The sequence below is a fragment of the Mauremys mutica genome, unplaced genomic scaffold (assembly GCF_020497125.1).
Source record: "Mauremys mutica isolate MM-2020 ecotype Southern unplaced genomic scaffold, ASM2049712v1 001401F_np12_obj, whole genome shotgun sequence".
In the NCBI taxonomy this organism is placed as follows: Eukaryota; Metazoa; Chordata; order Testudines; family Geoemydidae; genus Mauremys; species Mauremys mutica.
Genome location: NW_025423190.1, coordinates 2,423 through 21,720, shown reverse-complemented (window position 1 = coordinate 21,720; position 19,298 = coordinate 2,423). Strand labels below are relative to the sequence as shown.

At 51.4% G+C, this 19,298-nt stretch overlaps 1 long non-coding RNA gene across 1 annotated transcript; it reads left to right on the top strand.

The window, feature by feature from the left end:
- The first annotated feature begins 2,529 nt into the window (after positions 1-2,529).
- LOC123358088 lies at positions 2,530-4,233 on the top strand. Its single transcript, XR_006575641.1, has 3 exons — positions 2,530-2,664; positions 3,087-3,233; positions 3,964-4,233. It is a non-coding gene; the product is annotated as an uncharacterized LOC123358088 (long non-coding RNA).
- Positions 4,234-19,298: the final 15,065 nt, after the last annotated feature.

The window sequence follows — 19,298 nt, the reverse complement described above, 5'->3', positions numbered from 1 at the left end:
GAATGGCACTACGGCAGTAAGTATCTCGAGGAGTGGCTACAGGCCCTGCAGGCGAAGATCGAGGAGTTGGTGTCCGAGGCCCAGAGGCATATTGGGGAAGGCCATCTGACGTACATTCAGATAGGGAAAACCATGGACTGGGCCCATGTGAAGCACTCGAAGGGAAAGAACCAGGCCGTGGAGGTTAAAACAATGATTATGGGCGATGCCATCTCAGGTGATCAAGTCCCCTGGGGACGGATCTCTGTGGGTCAAGAGGAGGGACTGAAGGATTAAAATCCATGTGCATTTTATATAACAACCTGGTATGTGGATTGTGTCAGCTCTTTTCCAGACCCAAACTCCAGAGTATGGTCAAGGGACCAGAGGCCTAGAAAATAGCGATCAGCTAAGAGAAGCAGAATAAACAACAGATAACCTTGCTTTGCCAAAATAAACCTAGTCAGCAAATTGCCAGGTGTTAGAGCCATGAACTGAATAATTGTGTCTTACTCAGAGTTGCAGATTGAACAAAGAAGCCCTGTTTCGGTTGTTAGTTTGTTTATAGGGAGATGTTCTTCCCACAGATCCAACCTTGAGTTTATGAAAGGTTGGCGCATGTCATTATAAGATATGGCTTCCTCCCACCTTCCTTTCCCAGGGACCAATGCCTGCCTTAAAACACAGAGGAGAGAATCTCTATTGCCATATACTTTCACTGTTTCTTTGTTTTAACTCCTAGGAATATATCTGCTTGACAATCAGAGGAGCTACTCCATTCCTATGTACCCCAAATCAGAATTCAACATTGATCAAATGTTATTAGGATAAAATAGCAAGTTAACATTTAATTAATACTTATATAACTTAAGACCATGGGCGGAGACATTATGTAACCTGTTAACCATTGGCTAATGTGCTATCTTGTCTTGCGGCCAGACCTATCCCGGGGTGTGGAACTGCCTACCCTGTCACTTTCCCCCACCCATGGAAAAGCCATATATTCTATTGTAATCAATTGATTGACAGTGTCTCTGAGCCTAATAAGCAAGGTGACACTCTGCCAGCGCCATGTGTAATAAACTCCTATGCTTCACCTCTACATGGTGTGGACTTATGTCCTTCAGTTGTAAAACCTTTACCTCCTCAATAACTAATTCAACTTCCCTGAAACACAGGACACCTTATGGAACTTGGGGAGACAAAGCCAGTTGTAATAATTGGATAATGGGGGGAAGTTTAACCTTATACAAACTTGAATATGAGGCTGAAGGATGATATGAGGTACTCATTATAGCTACCTTTCAAAGCAAAACAGGAAGAGCGATTTACTCTTTATAATATGCATGACATAACCCAACTGTTTAATAAGATTCAACAGACAATGAAACAGTTAATCGCTTTAAACAATGATCAGCACAGGGATCAACATTTAGGAAAAGAGATTATATGCTCTGCATATGGGGAATATGTCATGAGTGCAATCACCAATGCACTACAATCCTTAAGATTGGGAAGAGTTCCTGACTTACCATATATACTCGATCATAAGCCAGTCTGTTTATAAGCCAACCCCCCGCAAAATGGGTAAGTACAAATGGAAAAATTTTTATGACCCATTCATAAGCCAACGCTATAAGTCAGGGGTCAGCAAACTTTGGCTCCTGGGCCATCACGGAGATAAACCTAAGTTAACAAAGTGTCCCAGTGCAGCAGCTGCTTACCCTGATGGCCTGGGACAGCAACAGGTGGGGAAATTTTTTTGGGGGGGGGAGGAAGCTGAGGGTCAGGAGAGTAACCCCCTATGACCCACCTTTTTTGCCTACATTCCCCCACTACAGTTACAGCTAAAATCGTTACTGGCCCATAAGGAGACCCACTTTATACCAATTACTAATGATATGGACAAAGCCCAACAAGTTACTACCCAATTAATGAATAAAGAGAATGAGACTGAAACAACTGGAATCAATGTCCTTATTTTCGGTTGCCTGCAGCACAGATCCAACAAACCCAAGTCAAAACCTAGACAGACACCACGTGGGGAGGCACATGAATGTGTGCCCGTGGTGCCCATTCCAGACACCCGCCAAAACCTACCCAGGTATAAAACTGGCGCTGAACCAGTCTGCACCCCCCGACCCCCCATTTTACACCCTCTGCCCCTCCCCCGCCTGACCGCCCCATTTCACACCCTCTGGCCCTCCCCCACCCCCGACTCCGGGAGTCTCGATCCGCCCCACGCGCGCGACTGCCCCCGGGGTCTCTCCGCCAATCAGCGAGCGGGCCGGGACCCCCACGCGCACCGCGACCCCCTCCGCCTGCCGCTGGGCCCACGTCACTTCCGGCCCGAAGTGCGCCAGGATCGGGGCGCGACCGCTCGCTCGAGCCCAGCCTGGCCCCGCCCTGCGGACGCGGCGTCACCGGCTCACACCCTGGAAGCGGATTCGGCGGCGGCCGCCTGGGCTGGGAGTGCGCGGGCGCGCGGACAACGCCCGGCGCATGCTCAGTGGCACCCGCTGAAGCCGCTGCGCCCTCACGCTGCTTTGACTGGGCCAGAAACTCCCCTGGGGGTCGCTGCCCAAATAGTGGAGACCCCCCCCGCCGGAGTCACTGCGGCAGCTGGGGGGCGGGACACCGGACATTGCCCCAGGGGGCTGTCTGAGGTCATTTCCCCTCCCCCAGGTGAGGGGCTGAGGGACACACCCAGGGCACTGGCCCATGTGGCCACAATGGTCCTTCTCCTCTGTGGGGAGGCAGGGCCCCCCCATCACTGCAGCCACAGAGAGAGGAGACACACAGGGCAGCGGGTCAGGTTCTGGGCCCAGCAGGGCAGCACTGCCCGGCCTTCCCGCTCCCTGCGGCTGCCCAGCTGCGGGTAGAGAAGCCCAGCAGGGCAGGGCGGGTCCCTGGCGTATGGCGCTCAAGGTTGCCCCTGACCAGGGCAGCCATAGAGAGGCTACTGGCCTTGTCCATGCCTCCTGCTCAGACGATTCCCAGTCTGGGGGCCCGGGCGGATGATTTATTGCCCTCATGACCCCTGGCAGTTAATGTTCAGCCTCAGCTGTGCCCCGCCACATGCTTTTGCCCCTGCCTTTTCTATCCAGATACCTTAATGGGCCCCATCACCATCATACCTGGGAGCAGCCATCTCCTGACCTGGCTTGTCAGCTCTGAAACCCTCTAAGTCCCTCTCACAATGTACCATCCTTTTTCTTGTTCATCCCAAGTCATGGAGCCAGTACCTGGAGCATGTGAGTGGAGAGGTGGCGATGATACGCGTTCAGCTCCAGCTAGTGTAGCCCTTTTTATAGTAACTTACAATAACACCCCTAAGTAATTGTCGTCTGGCTTTGACCAAACTGTTGCCGGCACTCAGTGCCCAAGGTGGCAGTGGTTGAGTTCGTTGCCCGGTGTGCGCCGCGCCAAAAGGACACACCAGGATGGAGAAGCAAACAGAACTTTATTTAAGATATCAAATAGGCGTCAGGAGCCACACAGGGCTCAAATCAAAACCGTGCGAAACAAACAACTCACATACCAATGGAGACTCCTGCGACTGTGGGGCTTGTTTCCGATCCTTAGTCCGCTCACGTCTCCGGGCGGAGTTCCTCTGGGCGGCGTCCGCTGGCTCCCTTGACGCCTTCGAGGAGCAGTGGGCGCTGTCCGGGGTTCTCTGCTCGGTGTCACCGTCAGGCTCCCTTCTTATGACCCTTTGACCGCACTCCTGTCCCTGTTCTTTTATTAGTTGTCCCCCGCAATTAGTGGGTTTCTGAGGCTCTGTGGCACCTCCCCTTAGGCTGGGGGGGGGGTTCCGTTAGCATGGGGCGGGCTCGCCCGCCCCAGTTCCTGGAAACCCAATAGATACCTTTTATACTTTAACCAAAACAGTAACTTGTTACAATGTTTATGACATGAACATTACCCGCCCAGAACCAAGTCTGCCTAGCTACTAACCGGTTCTTACTAGTTTCTTTCTTCTAGAAGGAGTAGCCCCTTTCACAAGGGCAACTCGGGGTCAAACATGGAGTCTGGAGGAGAGTTGGTACACTATGGCTCAGAGCAAGAGGACTTCATCCGCTCTCATGGCCTTCCATCCTTTTGAGTTACCTGGATTATGCCAAGTGCATCCCCAACAACCATATCTACATTTTGTCTATTTTAATTAAAATAACTTCAATAAAAATGTTAAATAGCCAATGAGAGTGTAGAAGGTAACTTGTGTAAGTATGATTTTAAACATTAAGAAGGAAGGTACTGTACAGCTGCAGTCAGGCTTAGGTTCTGAGGGATTACAAGTGTCGGTTACAAGGTTCGTAAGATACATACATAACACAACCACCATAGACCCAGATTGGGGTGCGGGCATTTTTAAAACCACAGTGGGTAAGTGATCTCAGGTACACCACCCATAGAATGTATCCAGAGTCCAAGTCATTGATTATACCTGGGGTCAGCAACCTTTCAGCAGTGATGTGCCGAGTCTTCATTTTAATTTAAGGTTTCGAGTGCTGGTAATACTTTTTCATGTTTTTAGAAGGTCTCTATAAGTCTCTCTTTTACAATACAACAATAGTTTAGTTAAATAATATAAACAAGGTTTTCAAAATGTTTAAGAAGCTTAATTTTAAATTAAATTAAAATGTTGATCTTACGCCGCTGGCCCGCTCAACCCACTTCTAGTCTGGGGTTCTTTTCACCTAGGCCAGCAATGGGCTGAGTGAGGCCTGTGGTCGGGACCCCGGCTGGCAATAGTCAGGCAGCCAGAATCCCAGACTAGCAGCTGTCTGGGTGGGGCCACTGGCGAGGACCCTAGACCCGCAGCGGGCTGAGCAGCTCAGCCTACTGCCGCTCAGGGGTTCCATCTGCGGGCTCCTGCCAGCTGACATCCCTGCTGCCAGACCCACTCAGCTCGCTGCCAGTCTGGAGTCCTGGTCCTCTCCACATACAGCGGGTAGCTACCTTCTCCCTGGTTCTGGCCCATTCTCTTCCTCTCTCTGCACTGAGCTGAGAGTGGGAATGCACCAAGCACAGGATGAGGGTGAAGGGTCTGGCCAGGAGATACAATGAGGGAGGGGGCTCAGGATTGGAGCAGGAGATTTGGGTGTGGGGCACTTACCTGGGCAGCTTCCATTTGGTGTGAGGGGTACAGGCGGGAATGTGTGTAGGGATGTGTGCAGTAGCTCCCATTTGGTGCTGAGGGTGGGGGGTGAATGGGGATGTGGGGGGGTGCCAGAGTCAGGGCTGGGGTCATGGGTGGGGGTGAAGCAGTCAAGCATAAGGCTGGGTGTGTATGAGGGCGACTCAGGGGAGGGGCCTGGGGGTGCGTGCAGAGCACAGGCCTGGTGTGTGTGCGGGGCTCTGGGCAGAGGGCTGGGTGGCTGTGGGGGGGGTTCAGGGCAGGGGGCTGGGTGCGTGTGTGTGGGGACTCAGGGAACAGGGCTCCCCCCACTCCTGCGGCCCCCAGCCAGCTCACCCACTCGGGGCCCCATGGCACACTGCACAAGTGCAACTAGCGCCTGCGGCAAGACAGTCCCTTCTGGCTGTGTCTGGAGGAGCTGCCCCTGGTGGCGCATAACCCCGCAGTATGTGAGCTCCTCACCCCAGGGCTCTCTGGCCACCACCAATTCCCACTCGCCCGCACCTGCTACGTGCTCAGCGCCACCGGGCCACTGAGCTCTCTGCTCCTCCCAGCTCACGAACAGCAGGTACCGAGCCATGGCTGCAGCTGGGTGCCTCCTCCCAGGGACGCTCAGCAGCTGTCGCTGCTGCTGCTGCTGCCAGCCTCTCCCGCCTCCACCATCCCTGCTCCCCCTTCCTGCCGCTGGGAGTCGGGTCCGGGTCCAGCAGCAAACCTGCTCCCCCAGAACACTGCCAATCCACCATAGCCAACTATACCAAGGTGGCTCAGGTGAGCTGGCCCCTCCACGCCCCCGGGTCAGGGCTCCTCGCCGGGTGAGGTGACGCAGGAGCCCATGGCCAGGCCACTGAGGTGGCTCCTCTCTCGGGGGGCGCAGGCTCTGCCCCTCACTGGCTTTATGTCCTTGGGACTCCGGCGGGCAGCAGTGTGCCATTAAAGATCTGCTCACATGCCAGAGGTTGCTGACCCTTGCACTATACCAATACTAAGTACATGGGTGGGGTGAGTCCCTTGATTTGTCAAGGAAAGAAGGAAGTGGGTTATTTCCCTGACCGGTGTTCTCAATTACTCTACCTGGTACTGACAGTGTCGAACGGCACCGTGACATCCACCATGAGAATCTTCTTCTTTTCCGTATCCATCACGATGTTGGGTCACAGTTGGCTGTCCGTGCCGAGGATGGCGGGGTCGATGGTGAGCTTCCCCAGGGACGGCGGGATGGCTTTCACCACCCCGTTCTGGATGGTGCTGTGGCATTACCGGCAGGCTCCGGAGTAGTGCTGACATCCACACAGGATGTGGGACAGGGTCTCATTGAAGTAGCCCCACTTCCTGCAGCACGTGTCCCGGTTGCCACAGCAGACGGCACCGTTGAGCGATAAGTGTGTAACAAAGTGGGAGATTTTCTGGTTTGGTTCCTTGTTTTTTCCAATGGTTTGCATGCAGAGAGCGTGTGACTCAGTTTCCCTGGGTGTTACTTGGTTAACAAGATGAGGCCAGAGGGAGTTTTTTGTTACAGAGGACCAGCGAGGGAACTTGAGGCCCCAACTGATGGCCTGGAGAATGGATACCCCAGCAACTGGCAACCCAGAGGCCCAGCTCAGGAGTCCCAACTGGTTCTAGCCAGTGGGAAGACAATAGGTCACTGGGGTCCTCTCTCCACAGCCCAACAGCCAGTTCCAGCCAGTGGGGGCTGGAGGAGAGGAGAGGAGGCCCAGGTGACCCTGTTTACCTAGAGAGAAGACAATGGACAGAGGCAGGGCTTGGGGCCCATGATATCAAATGCCCAGCTGGGAAGCAGGGGGGTTCAGGACTGGAGAGACAGAGAGTAGACAGAGCCCCCCTGGATGCAGGGGAGACTTGGATGTGCTGTGCTGAGGGAGGCCAGGCCTAAGGCTCTGAGAGTTTCCTATGTTGGGTTCAAAAGCTCAATAAACCCTCCTGTGTTACGCTGGCTGAGTGTCACTCCGGGCTAGAGAACAGGGTTGCATCAACCCCTTCGGGGGTGAGGAGGCCCTGGCGGTCCAGAGCAAGTGGACTCCCTGAGGGGGCCCATAGCAAGAGACGGGTGTGCTAAGGCTCAGAGTGGTGCAGTTCCAGGAGGTGGAGGGGCTGAACACCCAAGAGAGAGTGGAACCCTGACAAAGGCTGTCTCACTGAAGGGGGTTCCCCCCAGGGACCGCACAGGGACAAGAGTGGCCAGGACAGATAAGCATTTCCTAATGGAGCAACAGTGATACCAGATGGGGGAATGCAGAAGGCATTTTCCTCCTAGAGCAACAGTGACACTGGGTGGGCACTCCAAGTAATACACAAACCGTTTCCCTTATGAAGGGACAGTGATAAGAAAGCATTTCCCTCAGGCCAACTGTGGCACTCATGGTGACCTGTCACAGTAATGCACAAAGCATCAGACACTCCAAACACGTGGGAAAAACAGAGAAATTGGGATTGATTTTGGCTTAATTGGCTGACAATTGCCTGTTGGCTAGTGTTTGGCTGCTGGCTTCTTGTTTGTTTACCTTGCAGCTTGCTGCTTCTTTTTAATGCACAGAGCAGTTCCTGCGTGGAGCTACAGTGACACTGTGTGGCCACGCAGGGTAACGCATATAGCATTTCCTATACGGAGCAACAGTGACACCATGTGGCCATGAAGGGTAATGCACAGAGCATTTCTCTCAGAGGAACAGTGACACCGTGTGGCCATGCAGGGTAATGGACAGAGTATTTCTCTCAGAGGAACAGTGACACCATGTGGCCATGCAGGGTAATGCACAGAGCATTTCTCTCAGAGGAACAGTGACACCGTGTGGCCACGAAGGGTAATGCATAAACCATATCTCACGGAGCAACAGAGACACCGTGTGGCCATGGAGGGTAATGCACAGAACATTTCTGACAGAGGAATAGTGACACCGTGTGGCAACGCAGGTAATGCACAGAGCATTTCTCTCAGAGGAACAGTGACACCATGTGGCCAAGTAGGGTAATGCATAGAGTATTTCCTATAAGGAGCAACAGTGACACCATGTGGCTATGAAGGGTAATGCACAGAGCATTTCTCTCAGAGGAACAGTGACACCGTATGGCCATGCAGGGTAATGCACAGAGCATTTCTCTCCGAGGAACAGTGACACCGTGTGGCCACGAAGGGTAATGCACAGACCATATCTCACTGAGCAACAGTGACACCATGTGGCCATGAAGGGTAATGCACAGACCATATCTCACGGAGCAACAGAGACACCATGTGGCCATGGAGGGTAATGCACAGAGTATTTCCCTCAGAGGAACAGTGACACCATGTGGCCAAGTAGGGTAATGCATAGAGTATTTCCTATAAGGAGCAACAGTGACACCATGTGGCCATGAAGGGTAATGCACAGAGCATTTCTCTCAGAGGAACAGTGACACAATGTGGCCATGCAGGGTAATGCACAGAGTAGTTCCTGCATGGAGCAACAGTGACACCGTGTGGCCACGCAGGGTAATGCACAGAGCATTTCTCTCAGGGGAACAGTGACACCGTGTGGCCACGAAGGGTAATGCACAAACCATATCTCACGGAGCACCAGAGACACCGTGTGGCCATGGAAGGTAATGCACAGAGCATTTCTGACAGAGGAATAGTGACACCATGTGGCCAAGTAGGGTAATGCATAGAGTATTTCCTATAAGGAGCAACAGTGACACCATGTGGCCATGAAGGGTAATGCACAGAGCATTTCTCTCAGAGGAAGAGTGGCACCGTGTGGCCATGCAGGGTAATGCGCAGAGCATTTCTCTCAGAGGAACAGTGACACTGTGTGGCCACGAAGGGTAATGCACAGACCATATCTCATGGAGCAACAGTGACACCAGGTGGCCATGAAGGGTAATGCACAGACCATATCTCACGGAGCAAGAGACACCGTGTGGCCATGCAGGGTAACGCACAGAGTATTTCTCTCAGAGGAACAGTGTCACCCTGTGGCCAAGTAGGGTAATGCATATAGCATTTCCTATACGGAGCAACAGTGACACCATGTGGCCATGAACGGTAATGCACAGAGCATTTCTCTCAGAGGAACAGTGACACCGTGTGGCCACGAACAGGGGCTGCTAACAGGGAGTTTCGCAAGGGAGTTCTCCAGGTGAAGGAGGAGCTAATACAGCATCTGTGGGGTAAGTGACTGTCTGTAGTGTGTGTGTGTTTGTGTTTGGGGGTTACTTGCTGTGTGCTGAGCTTGTGTTTGTCAGTCTGTTTGTTTGTTTGGTTGTTTGAGGGACCGTGTGCTCTGGCTGGCAGTTGGAGGCAGGTTTGAAAGCTCGAAGCCTCTGGTAATTGGCTGAGCCTTAATCAGTGGGCGGGGCATTCACTCAGGCCAGAGCTTTATAAAGCCGCGCACAAGCGACCAGGGGCTGCTAACAGGGAGTTTCGCAAGGGAGTTTGGCAGGGGAGTGGGAAGGGAGTGGGAACCCCTCGCCAGCCCTAACCCCTTCCCCATGGCCCCCCCCTCAAACCTATAAACCGAACCACATTCCAAAACTACATTCCGTAAACCACCCTTTCACTAACTAGGAGACAATGCAGGCAGAAGCCCAGCAGCAGAGTGGGGGCTATCCAGTTTATTGCACTGACTGTCGCATGTATGATTACCTGCCCTGTGGGCAGGTGGCGTATGTGTGCAGTCGGTGCAAGGAGCTCCTGACCCTCAGAGACCATGTACGGACTTTGGAGGCCAGGGTGGCGGAACTGGAGGAGCTGAGAGAGGCAGAGAGGTATGTTGATGAGGCTTTCCGGGACACTGTAGAATTGTCCCACCTCCGCTTAGACAGCTCCTGTGCTGTTGAGGAGGAAGAAGGGCCCAGGGAAGTAGAGCAGTCAATGGGAGCAGAGGGAAACCTTCCCGTAGTTGGAACCCTCCTTCCAGATGGTGCTGGGGTTGCCTCTCACACTGAGGTTGCCTCTCCGGGGGAGGGAACTCGAGTTTCTAGGAAAAGGCAGGTGTTAGTAATGGGAGATTCGATTATTAGAAATGTAGATAGCTGGGTCTGTGATGACCGGGAGAACCGTATGGTGACTTGCCTGCCTGGTGCGAAGGTTGCGGATCTCTCGAGGCATCTAGATAGACTTATGTGTAGTGCTGGGGAGGAGCCGGTGGTCGTGGTACATGTAGGTACCAATGACATAGGGAAAGGTAAGAGAGATGTCCTGGAAGCCAAATTTAGTCTGCTAGGGAAGAGACTGAAATCCAGGACCTCTATGGTGGCATTTTCAGAAATGCTCCCAGTTCCACGCGCAGGGCCAGGTAGGCAGGCAGAGCTTCAGAGTCTCAATGCGTGGATGAGACGATGGTGTAGAGAGGAGGGGTTCACGTTCATTAGGAACTGGGGAAACTTCTGGGATGGGAGGAGCCTATACAGGAGAGATGGGCTCCACCTAAACCAAAGTGGAACCAGACTGCTGGCACTAAATATTAAAAAGGTTGTAGAGCAGTTTTTAAACTAGGTGATGGGGGAAAGCCGACTGCTGCAGAGGAGCGTGTGGATCGGACACAGACTTCTCTTAGGGGAGAGTCTGATGATAGAGAATCTCCGGGTTATAGTCAGGAGCAGAGGAATGAGAAGTATAATGTAAGGGCCAGATCAGATGATAAACAGTCACATAAAAAATAATCTGGCACATCAGAAAAAGGCAGGCTAATAAACAGGGACACGTTTTTAAAGTGCTTGTACACAAATGCCAGAAGTCTAAATAATAAGATGGGTGAACTAGAGTGCCTTGTGATAAAGGAGGATATAGATATAATAGGCATCACAGAAACCTGGTGGACTGAGACCAATCAATGGGACACAATCATTCCGGGGTACAAAATATATCGGAAGGACAGAACAGGCCGTGCAGGGGGAGGAGTGGCACTATATGTTAAAGAAAGTGTAGATTCAAATGAAGTAAAAATCTTAAGCGAATCCACAGGTTCCATAGAGTCTCTATGGATAGAAATTTCATGCTCTAGTAAAAATATAACAGTAGGGATCTATTATCGACCACCTGACCAGGACAGTAATAGTGATGATGAAATGCTAAGGGAAATTAGAGAGGCTATCAAAATTAAGAACCCAATAATAGTGGGGGATTTCAATTATCCCCATATTGACTGGGAACATTTCACTTCAGGACGAAATGCAGAGATAAAATTTCTCGATACTTTAAATGACTGCTTCATGGAGCAGCTGGTACGGGAACCCACAAGGGGAGAGGCGACTCTAGATTTAATCCTGAGTGGAGCGCAGGAGCTGGTCCAAGAGGTAACTATAGCAGGACCGCTTGGAAATAGTGACCATAATACAATAGCATTCAACATCCCTGTGGTGGGAAGAACATCTCAACTGCCCAACACTGTGGCCTTTAATTTCAAAAGGGGGAACTATACAAAAATGAGGGGGTTAGTTAGACAAAAGTTAAAAGGTACAGTGACTAAAGTGAAATCCCTGCAAGTTGCGTGGGCCCTTTTTAAAGACACCATAATAGAGGCCCAACTTCAATGTATACCCCAAATTAAGAAAAACAGTAAAAGAACTAAAAAAGAGCCACCGTGGCTTAACAACCATGTAAAAGAAGCAGTGAGAGATAAAAAGACTTCCTTTAAAAAGTGGAAGTCAAATCCCAGTGAGGCAAATAGAAAGGAGCACAAACACTGCCAACTTAAGTGCAAGAGTGTAATAAGAAAAGCCAAAGAGGAGTTTGAAGAATGGCTAGCCAAAAACTCCAAAGGTAATAACAAAATGTTTTTTAAGTACATCAGAAGCAGGAAGCCTGCTAAACAACCAGTGGGGCCCCTTGACGATGAAAATACAAAAGGAGCGCTTAAAGATGATAAAGTCATTGCGGAGAAACTAAATGGATTCTTTGCTTCAGTCTTCACGGCTGAGGATGTTAGGGAGATTCCCAAACCTGAGCTGGCTTTTGTAGGTGACAAATCTGAGGAACTGTCACAGATTGAAGTGTCACTAGAGGAGGTTTTGGAATTAATTGATAAACTCAACATTAACAAGTCACCGGGACCAGATGGCATTCACCCAAGAGTTCTGAAAGAACTCAAATGTGAAGTTGCGGAACTATTAACCAAGGTTTGTAACCTGTCCTTTAAATCGGCTTCGGTACCCAATGACTGGAAGTTAGCTAATGTAACGCCAATATTTAAAAAGGGCTCTAGGGGTGATCCTGGCAATTACAGACCGGTAAGTCTAACGTCGGTACCGGGCAAATTAGTTGAAACAATAGTAAAGAATAAAATTGTCAGACACATAGAAAAACATAAACTCTTGAGCAATAGTCAACATGGTTTCTGTAAAGGGAAATCGTGTCTTACTAATCTATTAGAGTTCTTTGAAGGGGTCAACAAACATGTGGACAAGGGGGATCCGGTGGACATAGTGTACTTAGATTTCCAGAAAGCCTTTGACAAGGTCCCTCACCAAAGGCTCTTACGTAAATTAAGCTGTCATGGGATAAAAGGAAAGGTCCTTTCATGGATTGAGAACTGGTTAAAGGACAGGGAACAAAGGGTAGGAATTAATGGTAAATTCTCAGAATGGAGAGGGGTAACTAGTGGTGTTCCCCAAGGGTCAGTCCTAGGACCAATCCTATTCAATTTATTCATAAATGATCTGGAGAAAGGGGTAAACAGTGAGGTGGCAAAGTTTGCAGATGACACTAAACTACTCAAGATAGTTAAGACCAAAGCAGATTGTGAAGAACTTCAAAAAGATCTCACAAAACTAAGTGATTGGGCAACAAAATGGCAAATGAAATTTAATGTGGATAAATGTAAAGTAATGCACATTGGAAAAAATAACCCCAACTATACATACAACATGATGGGGGCTAATTTAGCTACAACGAGTCAGGAAAAAGATCTTGGAGTTATCGTGGATAGTTCTCTGAAGATGTCCACGCAGTGTGCAGAGGCGGTCAAAAAAGCAAACAGGATGTTAGGAATCATTAAAAAGGGGATAGAGAATAAGACTGAGAGTATATTATTGCCCTTATATAAATCCATGGTACGCCCACATCTCGAATACTGTGTACAGATGTGGTCTCCTCACCTCAAAAAAGATATTCTAGCACTAGAAAAGGTTCAGAAAAGAGCAACTAAAATGATTAGGGGTTTAGAGAGGGTCCCATACGAGGAAGGGTGAAAGAGGCTAGGACTCTTCAGCTTGGAAAAGAGGAGACTAAGGGGGGATATGATAGAGGTCTATAAAATCATGAGTGATGTTGAGAAAGTGGATAAGGAAAAGTTATTTACTTATTCCCATAATACAAGAACTAGGGGTCACCAAATGAAATTAATAGGCAGCAGGTTTAAAACAAATAAAAGGAAGTTCTTCTTCACGCAGCGCACAGTCAACTTGTGGAACTCCTTACCTGAGGAGGTTGTGAAGGCTAGGACTATAACAATGTTTAAAAGGGGACTGGATAAATTCATGGTGGCTAAGTCCATAAATGGCTATTAGCCAGGATGGGTAAGAATGGTGTCCCTAGCCTCTGTTCGTCAGAGGATGGAGATGGATGGCAGGAGAGAGATCACTTGATCATTGCCTGTTAGGTTCACTCCCTCAGGGGCACCTGGCATTGGCCACTGTCGGTAGACAGATACTGGGCTAGATGGACCTTTGGTCTGACCCGGTACGGCCTTTCTTATGTTCTTATGTTAATGCACAGAGCATTTCTCTCAGAGGAACAGTGACACCATGTGGCCAAGTAGAGTAACGCATAGAGTATTTCCTATAAGGAGCAACAGTGACACCGTGTGGCCATGAAGGGTAATGCACAGAAGATTTCTCTCAGAGGAACAGTGACACCGTGTGGCCACGACGGGTAATGCACAGACCATATCTCACGGAGCAACAGTGACACCGTGTGGCCATGCAGGGTAATGCACAGAGCATTTCTCTCAGAGGAACAGTGACACCGTGTGGCCATGCAGGGTAATGCACAGAGTAGTTCCTGCATGGAGCAACAGTGACATCGTGTGGCCACGCATTCTAATGCACAGAGCATTTCTCTCAGAGGAACAGTGACACCATGTGGCCAAGTAGGGTAATGCATAGAGTATTTCCTATAAGGAGCAACAGTGACACCAAGTGGCCATGAAGGGTAATGCACAGAGCATTTCTCTCAGAGGAACAGTGACACCGTGTGGTCATGCAGGGTAATGCACAGAGTATTTATCTCAGAGGAACAGTGACACCCTGTGGCCAAGTAGAGTAATGAATAGAGCATTTCCTATACGGAGCAACAGTGACATCGTGTGGCCATGCATTGTAATGCACAGAGTATTTCTCTCAGAGGAACAGTGACACCGTGTGGCCAAGTAGGGTAATGCATAGAGCATTTCCTATATGGAGCAACAGTGATACCGTGTGGCCACGCAGGGTAATGCACAGAGCATTTCTCACGGAGGAATAGTGACATTGTGTGGCCACGAAGGGTAATGCACAGACCATATCTCACGGAGCAACAGAGACACCGTGTGGCCACGGAGGGTAATGCACAGAGTATTTCTCTCAGAGGAACAGTGACACCGTGTGGCCATGCAGGGTAATGCACAGAGTATTTCTCTCAGGGGAACAGTGACACCATGTGGCCACGCAGAGTAATGCAGAGAACAGTTCCTGCATGTATCTACAGTGACGCCATGTGGCCACACAGGGTAATGCACAGAGCATTTCTCACGGAGGAATAGTGACACCGTGTTGCCACGAAGGGTAATGCACAGACCATATCTCACGGAGCAACAGAGACACCGTGTGGCCATGCAGGGTAATGCACAGAGTATTTCTCTCAGAGGAACAGTGACACCATGTGGCCACGCAGAGTAATGCAGAGAACAGTTCCTGCATGTATCTACAGTGACGCCATGTGGCCACGCAGGGTAATGCACAGTGCATTTCTCTCAGAGGAACAGTGACACTATGTGGCCATGAAGGGTAATGCACAGAGCATTTCTCACGGAGGACTAGTGACACGGTGTGGCCACGACGGGTAATGCACAGAGCAGTTCCTGCGTGCAGCTACAGTGACACCGTGTCACCACGACAGGTAATGCACAGTGCATTTCCTATACTGAGCAACAGTGACACCATGTGGCCACGAAGGGTAATGCACAAAGAACTTTTCACGGAGCAACAGTGACACCGTGTGGCCACGCACGGTAAAGCACAGAGCAGTTCCTGCATGCAGCAACAGTGACACTGTGTCACCACGACGGGTAATGCACAGAGCAGTTCCTGCGTGCAGCTACAGTGACACCATGTGGTCACGCAGGGTAATGCACACAACAGTTCCTGTGTGCAGCTACAGTGACACCATGTGGCCACGCAGGGTAATGGACAAACAGTTCCTGCGTGCAACAACAGTGACACCGTGTGGCCATGCAGGGTAATGCACAGAACAGTTCCTGCATGTATCTACAGTGACGCCATGTGGTCACGCAGGGTAATGCACAGAGCATTTCTCTCAGAGGAACAGTGACACCATGTGGCCATGAAGGGTAATGCACAAAGCACTTTTCACGGAGCAACAGTGACCCCATGTGGCCACGCACGTTAAAGCACAGAGCAGTTCCTGCATGCAGCAGTGACATCGTGTCACCATGATGGGTAACGCACAAACAGTTCCTGCATGTATCTACAGTGACACCGTGTGGCCACGCAGGGTAATGCACAGAGCAGTTCCTGCATGGAGCCACAATGACATCGTGTGGCCACGAAAGGTAATGCACAGAGCATTTCCTTCCTGAAGCTACAGTGACACCGTGTGCCCACGCAGGGTAATGGTGTCACTGTTCCTCTGAGAGAAATTCTCTGTGCAATACCCTGCGTGGCCACACGGTGTCACTTTTGCTCCATGCAGAAACTACTCTGTGCATTTCCCTGCGTGGCCACACGGTGTCACTGTTGCTCCATGAGAAATGGTCTGTCCATTATCCTGCGTGGCCACACGGTGTCACTGTTGCTCCATGCAGGAACTGCTCTGCTCATTACCCCACATGGCCACACAGTCTCACTATTTATTTCCCTCATGGAGCCACAGAGACACTAGGTCAGGGGTCAGCAACATCCGGCAGCCGCATGCCAACGACGTCATGGGAGCCGATTTTCAGTGGCACGCGGCTGACTGCCGGGACTCCAGGGTGCAATTAACAATCCTGCCAGCACAGCAAGCCGCAGGGTCCGCGCTCCCGGGCCGGAGCACCGGGCCGAGCGCAGCAAGCCGCCGGCCCCTCCCCTGGATCCCTGCTGCCACGCGCGGAGCTCTGAGGCCGGGGCTGCGCGCTCCCGTGGGGCAGCGTTTGGCTCTGCAGGGAGAGAAAGACGCTCCCTGCTCGTCCAGAGCCCTGCCCCCACGCGCGCAGCGCTGAGGGGCGGGGCTGTGCGCTCCCACGGGGCAGCATAGGCTGGCTCTGCTTGGCGGGTCATGGTAAGGGGATCTGTGGCTGGGGGGCTTTGGTAAGGGGTGGGGGCAGTCAGGGAACAGGGTTGGTTGGATAGGGGGTGGGATCCTGGGGGGGTGGCTAGGGGTGGGGGACTCTGGAGGCAGCAGACAGGGAACAGGGGGTGGATGGGGCATGGGAATTCCAGGGTCTGTCAGGGGCTGGGGGCTGGATGGGGGTCAGGGGACAGTTAGGGTGTGGGGGGGTCTCTGGAGGAGGTGGTTAGGGGAGAAGGAGCTCAGGGGGTTGGATGAGTCAGGAGTTTGGGGGAGCTGTCAGGAGGCAGGGGTGTGGAGGGGGTTGCGGCAGGCAGGGAGCAGAGGGAGGGTGGTACAGGTCAGGAATGCTGGGGGTCCTGTCGGGGGTGGGGAGTGGTTGGATGGGGCATGGGACTCCGGGGGTCTGTCTCGGGGTGTGGATAAGGGTTGGGGGCAGTCAGGGGACAAGGAGCTTGGGGGGTTGGATGAGTCAGGAGTTTGGGGAGGGGCTGTCAGGAGAAGGGCTGTATGGCTCAGGAGTTCTGGGGGTCCTGTCAGGGGGTGGGGGTGTGGATAAGGGTTGGGGCAGTCAGGGGACAGGTAGGGGGTAGGCTCCTAGGGGGGCAGTCAGGGGACAAGAACAGGGAGGCTTAGATAGGGGATAGGGTTCTGGGAGGCAGTTAGGGGCAGGGGTCCCAGGAGGGGGTAGTCAGGGGACAAGGAGCAGAGAGGGTTGGAGGTTCTAGCCCTCTGTCCTGAGCCCTGACACCCCCCCCTACACACACACACACACACACAGGCCCCTACCCTGAGCCCTGTACCTCCCTCATACACACCCAGTCCCCTGTTGACTCCTTCACCCCCCCGACCCCAGCCCTGACTGTGGCACCCCCACACATACCCAGCCCCCCCACCCTGACACCTGCACCCCCCTCACATGGCCCCAGTCCTCTGCTCTGAATCTTGCACCCCTGCACATCCCCACCCCCACCCTGAGCACCGAACGGGAGCTGCCCAGGTAAGTGCCCCCACACCCAGACCTCCTGAGCCCCCTCCCTCATTCTAGCTCCTGGGCCAGACCCTTCAGCCCCAGCCCTGTGCTCCATCCACTCCCACCTTCAGCTCAGTGCAGAGAGAGCAAGAGAATGGGCCAGAACCAGGGAGACGGTAGCTACCCGCTGTATGTGGGCAGGGCCCCGCACAGCCTGCTGGCGGCCTAATGGAACAGAACCCCAGACCAGCAGCAGGTTGAGCAGGCCAGCGGTGTAAGATCAACATTTTAATTTAATTTTAAATGAAGCTACTTAAACATTTTGAAAACCTTGTTTATTTTACAATACAACACTAGTTATGTAATATATAGACATAGAAACTAAAGAGACCTTCTGAAAAACATTAAGGTTTCGCGTGCCAGTAATAAATTTTAGAGTGAATAAATGAAGACTCAGCACACCACTTGTGAAAGGTTGCCGTCCCCTATATAGACAATAACACTATCTCACTCCAGTGTCTTCCTAAATGTTAATATTGCTTTTTTGATCTTTGAATCACAGCTATAGCAATAGACAAGACCTGAGCTAACATTTACCCTTCTATCTCTAACAATGCAGGCTGCATTTCAAACCTCTATTCTTTTACAGATCTTCCTAACCAGTCTTTAACGTTTGGCCATGGGTCAAGGTCAGTTTGTGAGTTCATTAACTCTTGCTGGCCTCGTCACCTTACAATGAGATATTACATTACACGCAGATCACCACAAAGTCTCTGTGGCTTTGAGCTCCTTAGGACCTAGCCTTTAAAACGCTCTTTGCCACTGACCAATCCCTGTGAGAAGGGTGCAGGTCTCCCCTTTCTAGCTCCTCTTGGGCCGCTGGCACTTGCTGGGCAATGAGACCACGCTCTCCTGAGGGAACGGAGGTCTCTCCTTTACGGTGCTTTTCTCTCTGCCCCATTCGAACGCCCCTGGCTTAAGGACCACCCTGTAAGGAAGGTTTGGGTCTCCTTTGCCAAGCAAATTAAACCAAAGGTCACTTTGACACGCCCGGCAAAATGACTGCCCTGTAACCAGGCTGTAACGTCTTCTCCCTCGCACGCTTAAACTAGGGGAGCCTTTTTGTGCCTGTGGCTGAGCAACACCGCACCCCTTGAGAAGGCTTGAGCTTCCGTTTCTCTTAGTGACAGGAAATTCCCCCACAATTATTTCTACTGGACTTTTTTGAGATTTGAAGTGAAATCTTACTTGCGACCTATCCAGGTCAGATGCAACATAGTGTGGCGAAGGGCAGCTGTAAGGGGATGGTGGAAGCCGTGGGAAAATTCGCCCCTTTTCTCAAAAAAGCCAAGAAATGGCCCAACCATGCAAACGTCACACCGTCTGGAAATGAACAGGTGAGGTGGGGGGCTCCTTTCAGACCCTCACTTCCACCTCATCCTTCCTCAAGTCCTTTTGCCCTGCCCAATTTACACCGCTCAACCAACCACAACTTTGACCCTTTGTTTTCTTGTGCACAAGAAAGACACCGTCGCACTGATGAGTGTTCAACTGTAGACATTCGGACAGCTCCCTCAGCTGTGTCCAAATTCCAGGCCTTGTGTCTCTTTGGAGATAGACAGAGGAGATTCCTAGGGCTACGTCTGAAGGGATTGATGTGGCGGTCCTTTCTGAAATGTGTTGATGTTCAGGTGGTGTAATCACATGCGGTGGTATTCAGAGCCAGC